The following is a 15,888-nucleotide window of genomic DNA, read 5'->3' as shown; positions in this document are numbered from 1 at the left end:
TATAATGTCCTGTTCAAAGTCTGCTGTAATATCATTTTTCATAAACAGTGGTACATGAGGCAAGTTTTAGAAGTATGAACTTACTCTTAAAATAAACACAGAAAACTCTTAACTGAAGTCTTGGGTTAGACTCTATGCAGATCTGGCACAAATGTCTTCTACTATCCCCTAACCCATCTGACCAAAAGCTCTCTATTCTGAGTGGCACACAGACTTTTGAAGACTTCACCCTGAAGATTAATATACCCTCAGCATTAGTACATCCAACAAAAAGGTAGGCAGTTATGGTGCCCATTACATAAGCAACACACCTCAGACCTAAAAACACTGGGGCTCTTCAGCTGGGAAAAGAGAAGACTCCTGGGAGACCTTACAGTGGTCTTCCAGTACCTGAAGGGGACCTACAGGAAAGCTGGGGTGGGAGTTTTTTTGAAAGGCATGTAACAATAGGATGAGAAGGAATTACTTTAAACTGGAAGAGGGTTAGACTACTTTTTGACTAGATATTAGGACAAAATTCTTTACAGTAAGCATGGTGAGACACTAGAACAGGCTGCCTAGAAAGACTGTGGACGCCTGCTGGAGGCATTCAAGGCCAGGCTGAATAGTGCTTCAAGCAACCTGGTCTAGTGGAAGGTGTCCCTGCCTATAACAGGGGGTGGAACTAGATGATCTTTAAGATCCCTTCCAACTCAAGCCATTCTATGATTCTATGACACAATTCTAAAATAATATTATTAATAATAAAGGGATAAATCAAATTCGTAAGAATTTGAAGTAGTTCTTAACTTTATTGATAAGTCATCAGTAAAAGGCTTAACGTGGCAAGTGGGAAACAGAAGGAAACGGTAAATCATTTGTCATGACTCCATGAGGAATCTCACATACAACACGCTTGTCAAATTGTTCATCGTAAAACAGAAAAGAATCTTTTCTATGGAAACAAATTCCAAAACTGAACATTAGTGTACTAGAGAACAAATAAAAAACTGTTCTTCTAACTTACAGAAAAATGAAACATAGGATTTTGAAAATACCTTTTTTCACAAAAAACAGTCACTGGAAGACTTTAATCCACATGAAAATAAAAATGATAAAAAAAAGATACCAAAAGAACTTCCTGCCAAATATAAGATTCAGTTTTAAATTGCATTATTATTTCGACAAGAAAATGTGAACCAGTTCTGTGGAAACCTGTATCTCAAAAATTTGTCTCGCCAATTAGTTGCGTTGAAAGTTGCCATTTGTGTGAAGCACTATTTCCAACAAATTGCTATTTTCCAACCAAAAATAATTAAAAAAAAAAAGCTGAAAAAAATCTTGACTTCACATTTTAAATTGTTTTTCAAGTGTAATATTTCACAAAGCTCAGTGGCTTTTCTTGCCGAAAAGACCACATATTGTATATTTTAAAGATGCACACTCTTACATCCCCACCACCACAAAAACAAAAAATACCAAGCAACTGTAATGTTTAAATCTGAATTTACGGAGAGTATTTTTTTTTTCAAAAGAGTATTTCTACATGGAAGAAACAAATATAATAACTATGACTTCAGATTCTTTCTATTTAACCATGAAAACAGAAGATATCTCCAGTAGTCTTTGCCCTCCTTATGATCACAGAACACAGAGATAATCAAATATAAAATATACAATATTTTATAGGTAACTTCACACTTCTAAATTATTATTAATATGTACTAATCACAATATCCAGGCTGGAATTATCCCTTGTGTCTGAAATGTTTCCAGGGGCAACAAATATACGCTTGGGAGGTAACAAGGGAGTAAGGAAAAAGAAAAATGTTTTATTCCAGAAAAAAAAAGGAAAAAAGGAAAAAGAAAGGGAAAACAGACTCCACTGTGGTATTATTTTGAATTACAAAATAAACTCATGAATAGAAAACCAAACAGTATTTGATGTACTGTACTTATGCTACTCCTGCTAAGTATGCAAAGTAGGATTCTTTTCCCATGTATTAAATATTTTTTAAAAATCCCTACAAAATGTAACTAATCTAAATATTTACTTTTACAAAGGGTCAAGTGGACAAAATGTAATTCTCCCAGAAGGAAACCAGATGTTCAGTATCTTCAAAGTGATGTCTGTGCTGATAACAGCAGTAGCTAATCTTTCTTCCAGGGTTGAAGTTCATGCTACAGTTTCTTTTACTGAACGGCTATGAATCACAATGCTCTGGTGAGTATCTGCTCCAAAAGAAAAAGTATTTTTGAAAGGATTTTGTTCTAAGCATATAGCAATCAATGCTCAAAACAAAGAGCTTCTTTTGAGCATTCTATAAAACAATCTGCCATCCTGCTACAAGTCACCTACTGCATACTTAGCTCAGGATGATAGATGTCACAGCCATTCCCAAAGCTGCGATTCCATAAAACAACCATTTTAGCAAACATCTACAGAGCAAATGGAATACATCTATAGAGAAAATGGAATATACTAAGTCTCACAAACAGTCAAAAGTTTAATTGTGAGTGACAATTCTACACACTGCACTGAGGCACTGCTATGAGTCTTAAAAATTACCATAAACATTAACACTGTCCCTTGAACAGAATTTATTAGGGGAAAAAAAAAACCTAGCAAATACAGATTTGTATGGGGTTTTCCTGTATTACTTGGCTACTGCCATGACTAATATTTAGCTACAACATAATGCTTGCCAACAGATGCAAGATAAGTCCAAAATCCTGTGGGGATAGGCTAAGTGCTTGAAAGGCTTTGGAGGCATGAACAGCAGTTCTGTATATCTCATTCAGAAAGCAAAAGGATTATTTAATTGCTTAAATTACCCTTAGACAAGCCTATCAAAAATAAACAAAACACCACTGCACCGTCCTCCCCCCCCAAAAAAATACAAAAAAAAAAAAACCCTACAAACTAAATTTACCACAAGGAAGACAGAAAGACACAAAGATGAAAAGACAGATAGAAAGACAGACTCAAAATTGTTTTTTCAGGAACCTGAAAACATCAGTTTTCTGAAATGTGTTCTGAATATCACTAAATATTTCCTCAGAAGTTCATACAAGTTCATTTGGCTGGAACAGATATAATAATGCTTTCTAAAATAACAACCATTCACACTTACAGGAAAAAGCAAGCAATGACAGACGTTTAACCTTAGTGATGCTGGACTACTATGCAGTTAATTACTCTGCAGAGTCTGTGAGATTAGAGTGCAGGTGGAAATAGTACCCAAGGAGGGGGATCACACTGATACCTGTTCTGCCAACACCGTAAGTGCATATGTACCTTTAGGCCGTAATTGCAGCATGATTGATTTATAGCATCATTAACTATGTTGATGTTTGTCTACAGCACTGTTTATTCTTTCTTGCTTTTCTGATCTCTAGTGGACATGTGCACCTGCTATTTGCCTGCTTAGCTCTAAAAAGGCTGTAAGCCTCCAGATAAAAGGAATCTTAGGCATACAACACTGTACATTTCAACACCCCCTCTGTTAAGTGATGGAGACCCTCCAAAGGAAAGCGGCAAAGAATATTAAAAAAAAATAGCAGGCAAACAGCAGAAACTCCAAAGAAAGATGGCAGCACTACCCAGCGCACTAGTTTCAGTTAACCAGCTCTACCCAAGCTCAGTATAAATACTGTCGTCTTGATTACAAGAAATGCAGCAATTCAGCTGTAAAAAATAACCAAAGGAAAAAAACAAAGCAGTAAGGACTCTGATTTACAGAGCTCTTTCAATCAACAGCTTTCTCATGTGCTAGTGAATTGAGAGAGAGCAAAACAGTTTCCTGCAGACACAATCAGAGGGTTTGCACAGAGAGTATCGGGGCTGCACAGAGTGCATCCTACTAGCATTCACTTCTTTATGATATAAGCAGCATTTTAAGTGCCTACCATGCAGGAACTACACCATGAAGATAGAACCTCATAACCTACCCAGGGCAAGCAAAGTGCAGTATATCCCAAAGCTTTTGGGATAAGTACTGTTTTTGTTTTTGCTTTTTTTTTTTTTTAAATGTATTATGTATTATTTATATTTTACAAATAAGTCGTTCTGTCCCAACTTGTTATTTGTTTTTCTGCTCTGACTACACCTGCGAGAAAGGAACAATGCTGACACATGTCACCACATATCCCCTCCATTAACTAGTCCTGAACAGGAAAAAAAGTCATCTTCAAGACAGTTTCACTGCTGTACAGGATGCTCGACAGAAAACAACAGATGTGCTATAATCACTGCTGCACATTCATTTCCTTTATGTCAGAAAGAAAGCAGCAGTCATCAGTTAAGAACTCCTATCTACTGGACACAAAAGGAAGCATACACTTTTCCTTGATCATCTGACCACAACAATAGGAGACAGCAGCTGGAAAGGACTGACCACTTTGAGGGAGCAAAGGCTCATAGGCTGATAGGGGGAGCGGGAGCTTGTGTTTTGGGATGGCTTTTAAATATAGATAGAGATAGGAATTTTTGTTCAACATCTAAATAATCAAAATTTTTAAATGAATCCTTTGTCCACAGAATACACAAAATCCTTATTATTCCTGAATTCGTCCAGACAATTCACTGAATCTTTTTGGCAGCTGAAAACCTGAAATGAATGAACTGACTAGAAAACAAGGCAGCACCTGCAAAAGATACTAAATCAATTAAAGCCTTTATTCTAAACACAGTTTTTACAAAACTGTTAGATTATATGTATTTAACGTTTAGACTTTCAACAGGTCACTGGCGTAAATAATTTGGATTAATATCTTGAGAAATCTGGTTCGATCTGTACATACTTCTGTTAAACTTCACATTCACTGGTCAGTTGCCCTACTGTGAAGCAGAATTGTAGGTTTCAAAAAGTTGCCAGCAACAAGCAACCTTAAAAATGCACTTCACATCTTGATATAGACTTAAGTCTATATCTACCTGACTGCAATCAGCTGCAAAGGGTTTGGGGAAAACTTATTAAAAAGTGCTAGCTTTAATTAAAGTATTAAACTCTAATCCAGTATGCTATATTAAGTCCTGAATATTCCCATGGATACTCATGCAACTGCACTAATTATCTGATAGGCATTTTCTGCAATAAGAAACTTTAACAGGTCTTCAAACCACAAATAAGCCCCTATTTTTGCACTGCACCTCTGCTCCATTGTGTACCAAAAATAGACCACACTTATAGACAAGCTTGTATGTGGGTATGCAGCATTCCTTCCACCCCACATAGTATGAAAGCCCTCATACCTGGTCTAAACAAAGCAAACAGAGATGCAGAGATTAATGAATTTTTGTTTGTCTTTGAAATTTGTATTGGCCTTTAGCACAAATGTGGCGTATTAAAACTCATCCTGAACAAGTATATTGATGTGTTGTTTTCTCCTTCACTACACTAGATGTCCTGATATGGAGGAGCTGCTCAAGTCTATATTCATTCCTTCCAAAGATCAGCGTATTCTAAACAGCGATTTATTGAAACCATTAAAAACACACAACACCATTTGCAATTCAAACTGACAACATCAACACATAAATAAATTTCATAAATTGTCTGCCCCACTCCTTCCTAAAAATCTCAGGATTAAATTCTTTAAACCTCTAGATTTAACTCTGGAACTTGAAGAGAACTTTCCAAAATTGCTGGTACAGAGCAATTTGGTACAGTTAACATTTGGCCCTAAAAGCTGTATCTGTCCGAACCATTAAAGCTTCCTTTAGCAGAACACCACTCATCATACTTCAATTTCATGGGAAAATGAAAGAATATTAATTCCTTGCTAAATACTCTTCATTTAGTCCTTGAACAGCTCAACCCTTCAGTCGAAACATTCCCACACACTCCAGTTTCGTTGATTCAACGGTATTCTGAAACACTGTAAACTGTGTTCTTGTCTGCCATGTATCCCAGAGAATTTTATGAAACCCTCTGCTTCGTAGGACACGTGTACAAGCCATGTTTTTTTGGCTTTCAGAAAATAATTCATTTGAGTCTTCAGTCTCATTTAGCTTTTCTTTTTAAAAACAGATTAAAATTGCTACAACTCAGAAATAAAGGCTAAGCAATGCATTTGAAATGGAACAAGCAGGGAGGAAGAATTTGTGCAAACTACTCACTTCCTAAGGTCATGAGATCAATACTTAATGTGCATTTTTATAATGCATAAATACCAGCTAAATAAAACAATTTGCTATGTGGGGCCTGGGAATGCTCTGCCCCGCCACGTTCGTGGAAGGAAAAAAAAGTGCTGGCAATTAACTAATCAGCAAATAACACAAGCAACTAGTGTGCTGAATTTAGGTCAAGCCAATTTTTTGTTTGCTTATGTTAAAACATGCAGCCTTATTCAAATTCAAATTGCTATTTTTATAAAATACCAAGAATCTCTGGTCTTTCCTCTCTCATCCTCTGCAAAATGCTTTCCTACTTACAGACACTGTTATCCCTTGGATCCAAAGGAAAGATCTTACTAATGTTTAACAGATGTAAGCTTCAGCTAGATGCTAAGTAATCATGCTAGTGTCTATATATTAAAACTATGCAGCGTCGGAATACTGGAAGGGACAAAATCATCACACTTCTGAAACTCTATAAACATTTGAACATAACTGGATTATTGATATATACTATAAAAATGAATTAAAAGCCCTAATATTATGATACTTAGGAGCTAGTTTCCTACTATAGTACATTATTCCCGCCATTGCCAGGGCCAATTAACATGACTTTTTTATTATTATTATTAAACTATACTATACTGACTTCAGCATTATTTTCCTCATTTAGAAGGAGCAAAAAGTGTTATTTATAAATCACAGAGTTTTTTCCAAATAGCAGTGTTTATGCAGTTACCCTCAAAGCCCATTACTGAATGACTGCTTTCTTCTAAGAGAAGAAAAGATTCCTTTGGGTTGGCATCAGGACTGAGACATTTGGTAAGAAAGGAGGAAAAACAAGGGAAAAAAGGACCTTCTTGCCTAAAGCCATTTTAACATTTACTGCAGTCTCAAACTAGCCCTACTATGCAGATCTCTGAACCATCAGTATGATTTAGTCAGCAAAATGAATTTAATTAGATACACTAATCAAGAGATATTTCCATCACATCTACACCTGCTTTTCTGTATTCTCTCAAGTTCCTCTGGTCCTCCAGGACTTTCAGGTAGTAAGAGTCCCTAAAAAAAATTAAGATGCCTCCTAAAACAAACAAATAAAAAAAAAAACAAACAAAAAACTCGTAAAGTAAACTGATTTCTTCACAAAATGACAGAAGCAACATGGGAAATCTACAGAAAACAGAAGTTCCAGATCTTCCAAGACTTACGCTCTGCTTAATTATAGGACTGTTCTTTCTCCATAAAAACACTACTTCTGTCTCCAAAAGGGTGGAATTAAGCAACTAAGCAGAACTTTAGCTACAGAGCTTTAGCAAAATAAAATATAATAAAATCTTATAGAAAGATTTTCAAACAGCAAACTTAACCTGCCCTCAATTTTTATATTATTCACGTAAAAACACACTTGCGGGCACATCAAAAAAACCCACCATCTTGGCTAGCATCTCTGGTCTTTATTATGCATAGCCTTACATGGGATTTGCATATCAAGCTGTCCCACAGTTAATTTGGAGCATTTTCACTGAATGCAACAATATTTAGCTCAGCTAGAAGAATAAACATTATGAAAAATAAAAAGATAATGAAGTGTACCGGTAGAGAACTCACCAAAGAAATCACTGTCAAGTTAGGCAAAGTAGAATCACCTTTCCTTTCCTCTCTTCAATCTGTAGAAGTCTGCAAAAGGAGGACAACATTTAAGAAATTAGAAGATACAATACAGCATAACTCCAACCCTCTGGGGAAGACATAATCACCAAGTTCGGTACACTCAAAGCCACAGCCCCAGTACTGCCTTTGCATTTTGCCTTAAACAGCACCTGAAACAAAAACGTAGCATGTACTGAACCTGGTTCAGACAGACTAAAGTTATTAGATTTTCAATAGGAATTAGACACTAATGTGATTCTGAAAATCCCATTACCATCCTGTGAGTACCTCCCCACCTATGTGTCATTAAAATCTAGATGAAACAGTTTATCTAAGGTTACATTCTAAGTCGGCAGCCGAGTAGGAAAGTGCTCTTCAATTCCCAAGCTTAAACACTGAAAGCTTCAGGCCACACACTGCTTCTAGAAATTGTTAGAACAGATTTTAAATCTAATTATCTTTAGTGCCTGGAAACCTCTATCCAAATGATCCCCCACTCTCCATGAGTGATGTAAGGACACACTGGTAACTGTTAGGCAAATCAGATCCACTAGTTATTTTCTAAGATCTGTCTGCTACCTTCATCTGATCTAGATATTTTCAAAAGATCAAAAACAGATACCATTTCATCCATCACTTAACAAAAAGAAACTATTTTGATACAACTGCGATGCTGTTCTTTCTAGCAGAAGTTATTAACCTGTTGTAAAGCCTTCAAAATTGCAGGTTTCTTGATTTAATATGGGAAAGAACTCATTTCCCTTGCTAAATTTATAATCCTTCCCAGCTTCACAGTATCATTCAGAACATTAACTAGAAACTGAACATGCATCTTTTTTATTATTTTCATTTCTCTAAACCACTGGTTTATGTTTGCATCTTGTGGAACACTTCAAGGTTAATTTGCTTCTCCTTTCCTCCATTGCCATTTCTGTGCTACAAACTCAGCCAGATGTGACAAGAACCGACAGAAACATAACATCAGTGCTCTTCTTCTTAACTTTCAGGTAGCTATCGAATGCAAGAGTGGATTTAAAAAAAAACACAATAATATATTCTTTCTTTTCTTTATATTACCATAAGGCATATTTATGTACTTGGAGTGGAAACAGTGTACATTCATCTGCAATTGATTTCCTGTATGGCAAAATACCTCAGGCATTCAGCTGGCTGGGAACAGAGGCCTCTCACCATTACCAGGTTTTTGGGACCAAGAAGTTCTGCCCAATGCCTGTTCCTATGCCAGGATAAATAGAATCCCAGCCGAATGTCCAAGTTAATTTGGTCTAGGGGAACCAAACCATAAACAGGCAAGATTTTATGTTTAAGAAATCCATTCAAAAAATATTGGTCTACTTTCAACTTAAACAGTAATACAATCAATTCAGTCTTGCTAATGTGGCATGCTGTTGGGGTTTTTGTGTGTGTGTGTGTGTTTTTTAAATACAAAAGCACAACTCCATCTGAAAAATGTTTTTTTCCTAATTAAAAAAAAAAAAACCTGAAGGAAACTGACTGAAATATCAACACACTTTTCCTCCATCCAATTGCTAAGTTTACTGCAATGAATAGACACTACAAACCAACTCTGCAGATTTAAATAGAGTATTTTTTACCCCTTTCAGTGACAATTACAATTACTATTTTATTTACAGCATTTGGTTTTTCTCCATTTGCAACTGGATACATAGAATAACCTCCAGTAATACTTTTATGAATCTGAAAAAGAAAAAACATGAGTATTCCTGTGATTAGACTGCAACAGTTGTAACATTCAAATGCCCAACTGACTTGCTGTACGTCAGACTGTAAATTAAGTGAAATCCAAATACAGCGTGAACTGTAATTACCATCCCACTTTCCATTTAGTCTAGGCAAGCTCCTTTACTCTCAATCCTCCAGAGGCAAAAGACTCCATTTCAATTGCTAGAGAAAGTAGTTTCTCTAAGCCTAGAAAGAGACAGACTGTCAACACGTAAGAAATAGGAATAACCATGGCCATTTAATTACACACACAGATCAGAAAACCAGGCAAACCTGGAAGAATTTTTTTTTTTTTTAAAGAGTACTCTGGTTTGATAGGTTTAATCCACAACAGCTTTTTAGTTCCCCCCCACCTACCCCCCCAAAAAAAAAAAACATTGGACCACAGCAAAGAGATATTCTCTAAACTCCAGAGCACCCAACAGCCTTTTGAAGCCTTTGGATCAATATCTTCCTGCAGGTTTCTACAATCATAAGAACCAGAGAAGCTCAAGATTTAGGATGCTAAGGAACAATTTTATATCAGCCTTCTTTATCTTTTTAAAAATATTTTCTACAGATCTTGGTTTAAACTTACTATATGACAGAAAATTCTGAAACAAAAATGAATTTTTCCTCCTGTGAATTTTTGAACAATTAGGTTGAACATAAGTGTTCAACATAATATTCTTACACTGACACATAAGAATATTACACACTTTTACACAAGAAACGGTATTACAAGGAAAGCATGTTTGTCCACTTGAAGAATTTGATTATCCAAATGTGTTGTCATTTGTCCTATTATTTCTATTTTATCTGGAAAAAACATTTACGTTCTTTAAAATGATGTAAATTGTTCTGGAAGTATATCAATATCATATTTAAAAGCTTTGCATTCTCAATTGCTTTTAGAAAATATATAGGGTTAAAGATCTTTCTGACAGATATACCTAGCAAAACATGCAAGTATCAGTTAAGAGTCTTACTAGATTACTAGAAACTTAAAATAAATCCTCTCTGCAGAGCCAAGTTAAGCAAAACCTGCATCCAGATACACAAACCCAAATAAATCTACATTCAGATATAGTTACATTGAAGATGACTTGAATGATTATGACTAAAGAATTCTAGCACCTGGAGATTTCACGGTAATGTTAAATTTAAAATCCAGAAATTAGAAAACTATTATTCCAAATCCAGGTTAACAAAATTTCTTTTTTGTGGGCATACTCTGTACAGGAGGCAATCAAAATATTTTCCAGTAACAGGACAGGCACTTTACTGTTTTTTCTCTTGGAAGTCTTTAAGATCTTCTCTTCAGTTTTCTTAAGAAGTGAGAGCCAATCTTTTTGTGCTATACACTAATGGTTCAGGACAGAGCTGCTGACAGATAGTCTAATATTATCACTACACTCCAACAAGTTGGTTCTCTCAAACAAATACGAACAGTTTTCAAAACTCGAAACCGTATAAAAACTTCTCTATTCTATTTCTGCTAGGGAAAAAGATTAAAACAAGCCAAATCCATCCAACTATGTATCACTGTGTACTATATACCTCCCAGAAAGGTATACTGAAATACAATTAAATTACATGTCATCCTTGCTCTAACCTTGTTCCCAACAGTACTAAGTAATATCTCATGATCAGACAACTTCATCTCTAATGCTTGGATCATACTGTGAATTCAACGTCATTAATTGTTGTTTTAAAATAATACAGTATATATTGACACGTATTCACACCAAACAATTTCACACAAAACTGTCAAGAAAATTACTTGTTAGACATTGTGCAGGTTTTATCATCACCAGCTAGGAATTTAAATAAGTATTTATGTAAGAATTTATCGAGAATGATCATTACTGAGTTACACGCCAATCCTTACAGCACAACTTTCCTGGACAAGGAAAGCTTTTTGCCTATTGTAGAATCGGGGATGGCCACATGCTGCAGTACTTTCTTGTTGCATGATGTAACTGATGAATGGACAAAAGATGTGTTGCTTCCCAAGAAATCAGACTTATTCTATGTGCAATCAGTTGAGCACTTTCCCAGATGCAGCAAGCTAATTGCACAGGCTAAGCTCATGCAGCACTCTTACCACTCACAGCAGTGAGCAATACTAAGAATGAATCTCTGCTAGAACTTCTCTAGAACATTTTTCATATGTCCCCAAATTGTCCTAGGAAAGAAGTCTGTGTTAGGCAGATATTGACATACGTAGGTAACTCTGACCCAGCTACTAAAACTAACCACTTGGTGATACAGCTAAAGGTGTGTAACTAATAAGTAAGATAAAACCAACCCAGTACACATTTCTGCAGTTATATGAAGAGAGGCATCACCAACTCTCCATCATAAACACAAAGGACTCTTTATGCAGCACAGCCGTCAATTTAAAGCAAAAGAAATGACAAGAACCATGCATTGGGTAGAAACATCATCACCAAAAAAAAGAAACAGCAAAAAGGCATTCATATGCCCCTGCTATTTGTATCTCTCTGGAAGCCTGAATAGCTGTACAATGCACATATGCATCATGGGCAAACACCTGTATGGAAGAGCTGTTCCCTAGAGATGAAATAGACCACAAAGGAACAGCTCTTCAGTGACAAAAGGCTGACAACCAGTTTTTCTTATGAAGACTGCAAACCAGGTATCTGTGATTTAGTTATCCAGAACTCTTCCTTGCCAAGCAGATGCTGCAGCTCCTACCCTATCCAAACAGCATATAGTGTCACGCAGAAGGAATTCCTTCTCCATACCCCGACACTGCCATGCCATGTGTCCTATCACGTGAAATTTTAACTAGCAAAAGGTAAAACAAAATACCATTCTACTTTGCTTTGACCTTGTGGGAATGACAGACAGTGCCTGTACTGTGATTTGGATGAACAAATGGCTTTGGAGGGACATGGGGGACTGCAAGAGCCTAATCTAGCATGTGCCTTCGGCAGCAGGAGTACTTAACTGGCAGGCCACTCTGCTGCAGAACTGCAGGAAAAAGAATTGAGTGGGATTTTCACTGTTCCCAGAGCAGCACAAGAACACTTCAAGAATAGTTTAGCTGTGAAAGTGAAGAACTCAAGGAACGATGCTGCAGATGATGTGGCAAAGTGCAAGCTGCAGTAATGGAAGTCACTGGGAAGAAGCAGGCGGGTTTCACCAGCTAGTTGTTTTTTTCTTCTTTTCTTTTGGGGTGATAGGGATTATTTAGTTGTTTTGGGTTTTTGTTGTTGTTGTTTATTTTGTGGTGTTTTTTCTTTCATTTTTACTCTGCTTTTTATGTTGGCAACCCCTATGAAAGAAGAATGTGGTTCATGGAAATAAATTCTGCAGAAAACCTAGCTCCCCTCAAAATAAAGTTCTGCCTAGCTCTGACTTTCATAGCATACAGATTTCTTTAGCAACAGAGGTACGTAATCAAAAGAAATACTAGGATACTGCTCAAAAGAAACCTTGAAGAATAAATGGCTATCAATGCCCTCAGAAATTATACTCTTTCACTCAATGACTACTTGTAAAATTATATGATACCTAACTGAAAAACCTAGATTGTGTCTGATTCTTGATACTGCAGGTAAGCAATCAGAAGTGAAGTTAATGGATTTTTCCTGGAAATCTGGGAAAACCTCATGAGGTTAAGTGAGTCTGAAGTCTGGAAGAGGAGAAAGTAGAGAAGATATCCTACCACAACAGGTAAAGTGACTCCACAACATAACTGACCTGATAAGGCAAAGATGGTAAAAGGCTAACTCAGTGAGGAGTGTGGCCAGTTAGCCTGTCTACCTACAGGACAGAGAGCAGCCTTCTCAGGCAGCAGGAGCACAAAAGGGTTAAATAGGTCACAACAGAGATCTATGACTTGAGTTCAACATAACATGAAGGAGACTGATAATTATCAGAGACTGACTGAAAGAAAAAATTACAAACATCCTACGCTGCTAGCATACGAGGGCAAGTTATTTCCCCCAATGCAATCATGACTCATCATTAAATACACCTTTTCCTCCCATTCAAATAGCCTAGGTCTGCTAATTCTTCAGAGAAACAAGTACTTCTGCAGTGAAGACGTCTACAATGACATCATTCAAATACTAAGGCATGACAGCTCTCTGAGCAACACACAAGATATGTTATCAGGATAATGAAAAGGAACCATGAATGACGAAGCTTCACATCCACTTGAGTTGCAGCATGTTGATCACAGCAGCACAAAACTTAACTTGCAAGCTGAAATGATGTTTTTGTTGATGTTAGCTTGGTTTCATTTAGAAGTAGAAAATTACACGTACTGAAGAGACAAAGAAGATAGCTTTGCATAATCACTAATTCTTTATTTCAAGGAAACGAACTGTAAGTCCTTCTTTGTGCCAGAACCTGTGTTAAAGAAATAAAGCATGACGTTACTCCAGAGTGAAGTACATAGATTGATGACAGCAGCAGCAATCAAGCAGTTCTGCTATAGTTTATTTTTATTTTTGAAATGCCTTTGGAATCCCATCTGCAAACCTGACCTCACTGTGATATGAGCACAAATACAAAAGGAAAAAAAAAAACATCCAAGCAAGTTGATACTGGTAGGTAAAAGCAGACACTGTAACTAATTATAGGGGATAAGTAAGGTAGTGGATGGGTTAAATACTATAAGAAAAGAGTTTATAGGTTAACAAAGACAACATGCCTGTATTTATAGACAACTCCGCCTAACAAAAGCGGAAGCATGGGAGATAGTATGAATGCTACAAGTTATGAACAAAATCTAGGAGATACAGACTGTTAACATGTTGATTAAAGGCAGAGGCTGACCTTGAGGCCCACACCCAGATGACATTGCTGAAAAGTTGTCAGCTGTGACGATGGAAGGAAGCAGGCTGTTACACTGTCTGTGACAACATTCCTTAGGGCAATCCAAACAACCTTCTTTTTCCTGATCTAGGTATCAAGGTTTTATCTACAATAGCTCTGAGTAAGCAAGCAGGCAGGTGATTCAACAACTGCTCCCATGACACCCCTTTTACCTCTGCTCAGTGCTTCCAGTGAGAGGATGTACCCATTCTATTAGCAGAAAACATTAGCTACACCGTAATAATGCCTAAGGCACGATCCTGAAATGTCTGAATGGATAAGAATGCTCAAATATCTCAATGTTAACACTCATTAAGTTCGATTTTAAACATCTGGGTAGGGCTCACTTACAAGTTTCTACCAAACGCATGCTTACAGGAAGAGGCTTGGCACCACCTGTAGCCTGAAATTCAATGACAGAACAGACAAGCAAGACTTCGGCAATTTAAAGACAATTAGTACAGTTTAGAAGCCACAAGTTTTCATGGGAAACAGCTGCCAACCCAAGATATACCTGTTCAGCACACCTATTAAACCTACGTGCAGTTTCCACTAGCACAACTACCCATGGCCCTGTAGAATATGAGGAAGCAGATCTACTGAAGCTCACGCTGCGGAAGGAAGAAAGAAAGAAACAAAGTCACAGGCATCACATTTGCATTCTAGATAGATTTTTAAACTGGAATCTTGCTTTGTATTTTCACAGCAAGGCTCTGCATCGTGATCAATGAGAGCACAGGCAGCGACCACTCAGGTTCCTCAGAACGCAGCAGCCAACAGTGGTTGGAAGCAGCCTATAACCACATGGGCAGCTACTTCTTTCTGTCCTTCTCAATGAGTATCTGTAGTTTTTCCTTCAGCTTCCTTTCCCAGCCCTTCCTGACTAACTTCCTCTTTTCCTGCACCTGTAGTCAATTTTGCAGATGAATCTATTTTAGGCCGAGCTCATTCAAACTCAGCTTGGTGAATCAGACTACATTGACCTATTTGATTTAGCAGCCACATCTAGAAAAATGTTTCATAATATTAATGAGACTTGAGAGACTTTTAGCACTGTGAGATAGCTTGTCACACACACACTTTTGGAATTGAGATTAACACAAGCTGCCTTTCTAAAAACTTTAAAATAGAGCCTTAGAATTGCTTGATTTGAAAGGGTCCTCGAGGATAATCAAGTTCCAAACCCACTGCCACAGGCAGAGATGCAAACTGCTAGATTAAGTACTAGATCAGACTGCTTAGGACCCAACATCCAACCTAGCCTTAAACATCTCCAGGGATGGGGCATCCACAGCCTCTTTGGGCAACCTGTTCCAGCACCTCACCACAATCTGTCAAAAACTTCCCCTGACATCTAATCTAAATCTCCCCTCCTCTAGTTTTAAATCACTCCTTGTCTTATCACTATCTAGCTGTGTAAAAAGTTGATTTCCCTCATGTTTATAAGCTCCTTTTAAACACTGAAAGGTTGCAACGGGGTCTGCCCTTAGCCTTCTCTTTTCCAAGCTGAACAAGCCCACTTCCTTCAGCCTATAATAGAA

The 15,888-nt window shown here is 37.1% G+C and overlaps 1 protein-coding gene across 3 annotated transcripts in view; it reads right to left on the bottom strand.

The window, feature by feature from the left end:
• The window catches only part of PLEKHG1 (pleckstrin homology and RhoGEF domain containing G1), a 521,486-nt gene that overhangs the window by 108,303 nt on the left and 397,295 nt on the right, over positions 1 to 15,888 (bottom strand). For 2 of the 3 annotated variants that reach the window (XM_065732026.1, XM_065732045.1), the window contains one exon: positions 7,709 to 7,777. The gene's annotated coding sequence lies outside the window, so the exon portion shown is untranslated. Of the gene's footprint in view, positions 1 to 7,095; positions 7,144 to 7,708; positions 7,778 to 15,888 lie in introns of those variants that run through there. The other variant, XM_065732035.1, reaches the window with a different exon arrangement.

Source organism: Cyrtonyx montezumae, unplaced genomic scaffold, assembly GCF_038088225.1.
Source record: "Cyrtonyx montezumae isolate F1298 unplaced genomic scaffold, pur_monq_1.0 scaffold_0, whole genome shotgun sequence".
Classification (NCBI taxonomy): Eukaryota; Metazoa; Chordata; class Aves; order Galliformes; family Odontophoridae; genus Cyrtonyx; species Cyrtonyx montezumae.
Note: the sequence above shows the minus strand (reverse complement) of the source record. Positions and strands in the feature narration are given on the sequence as shown.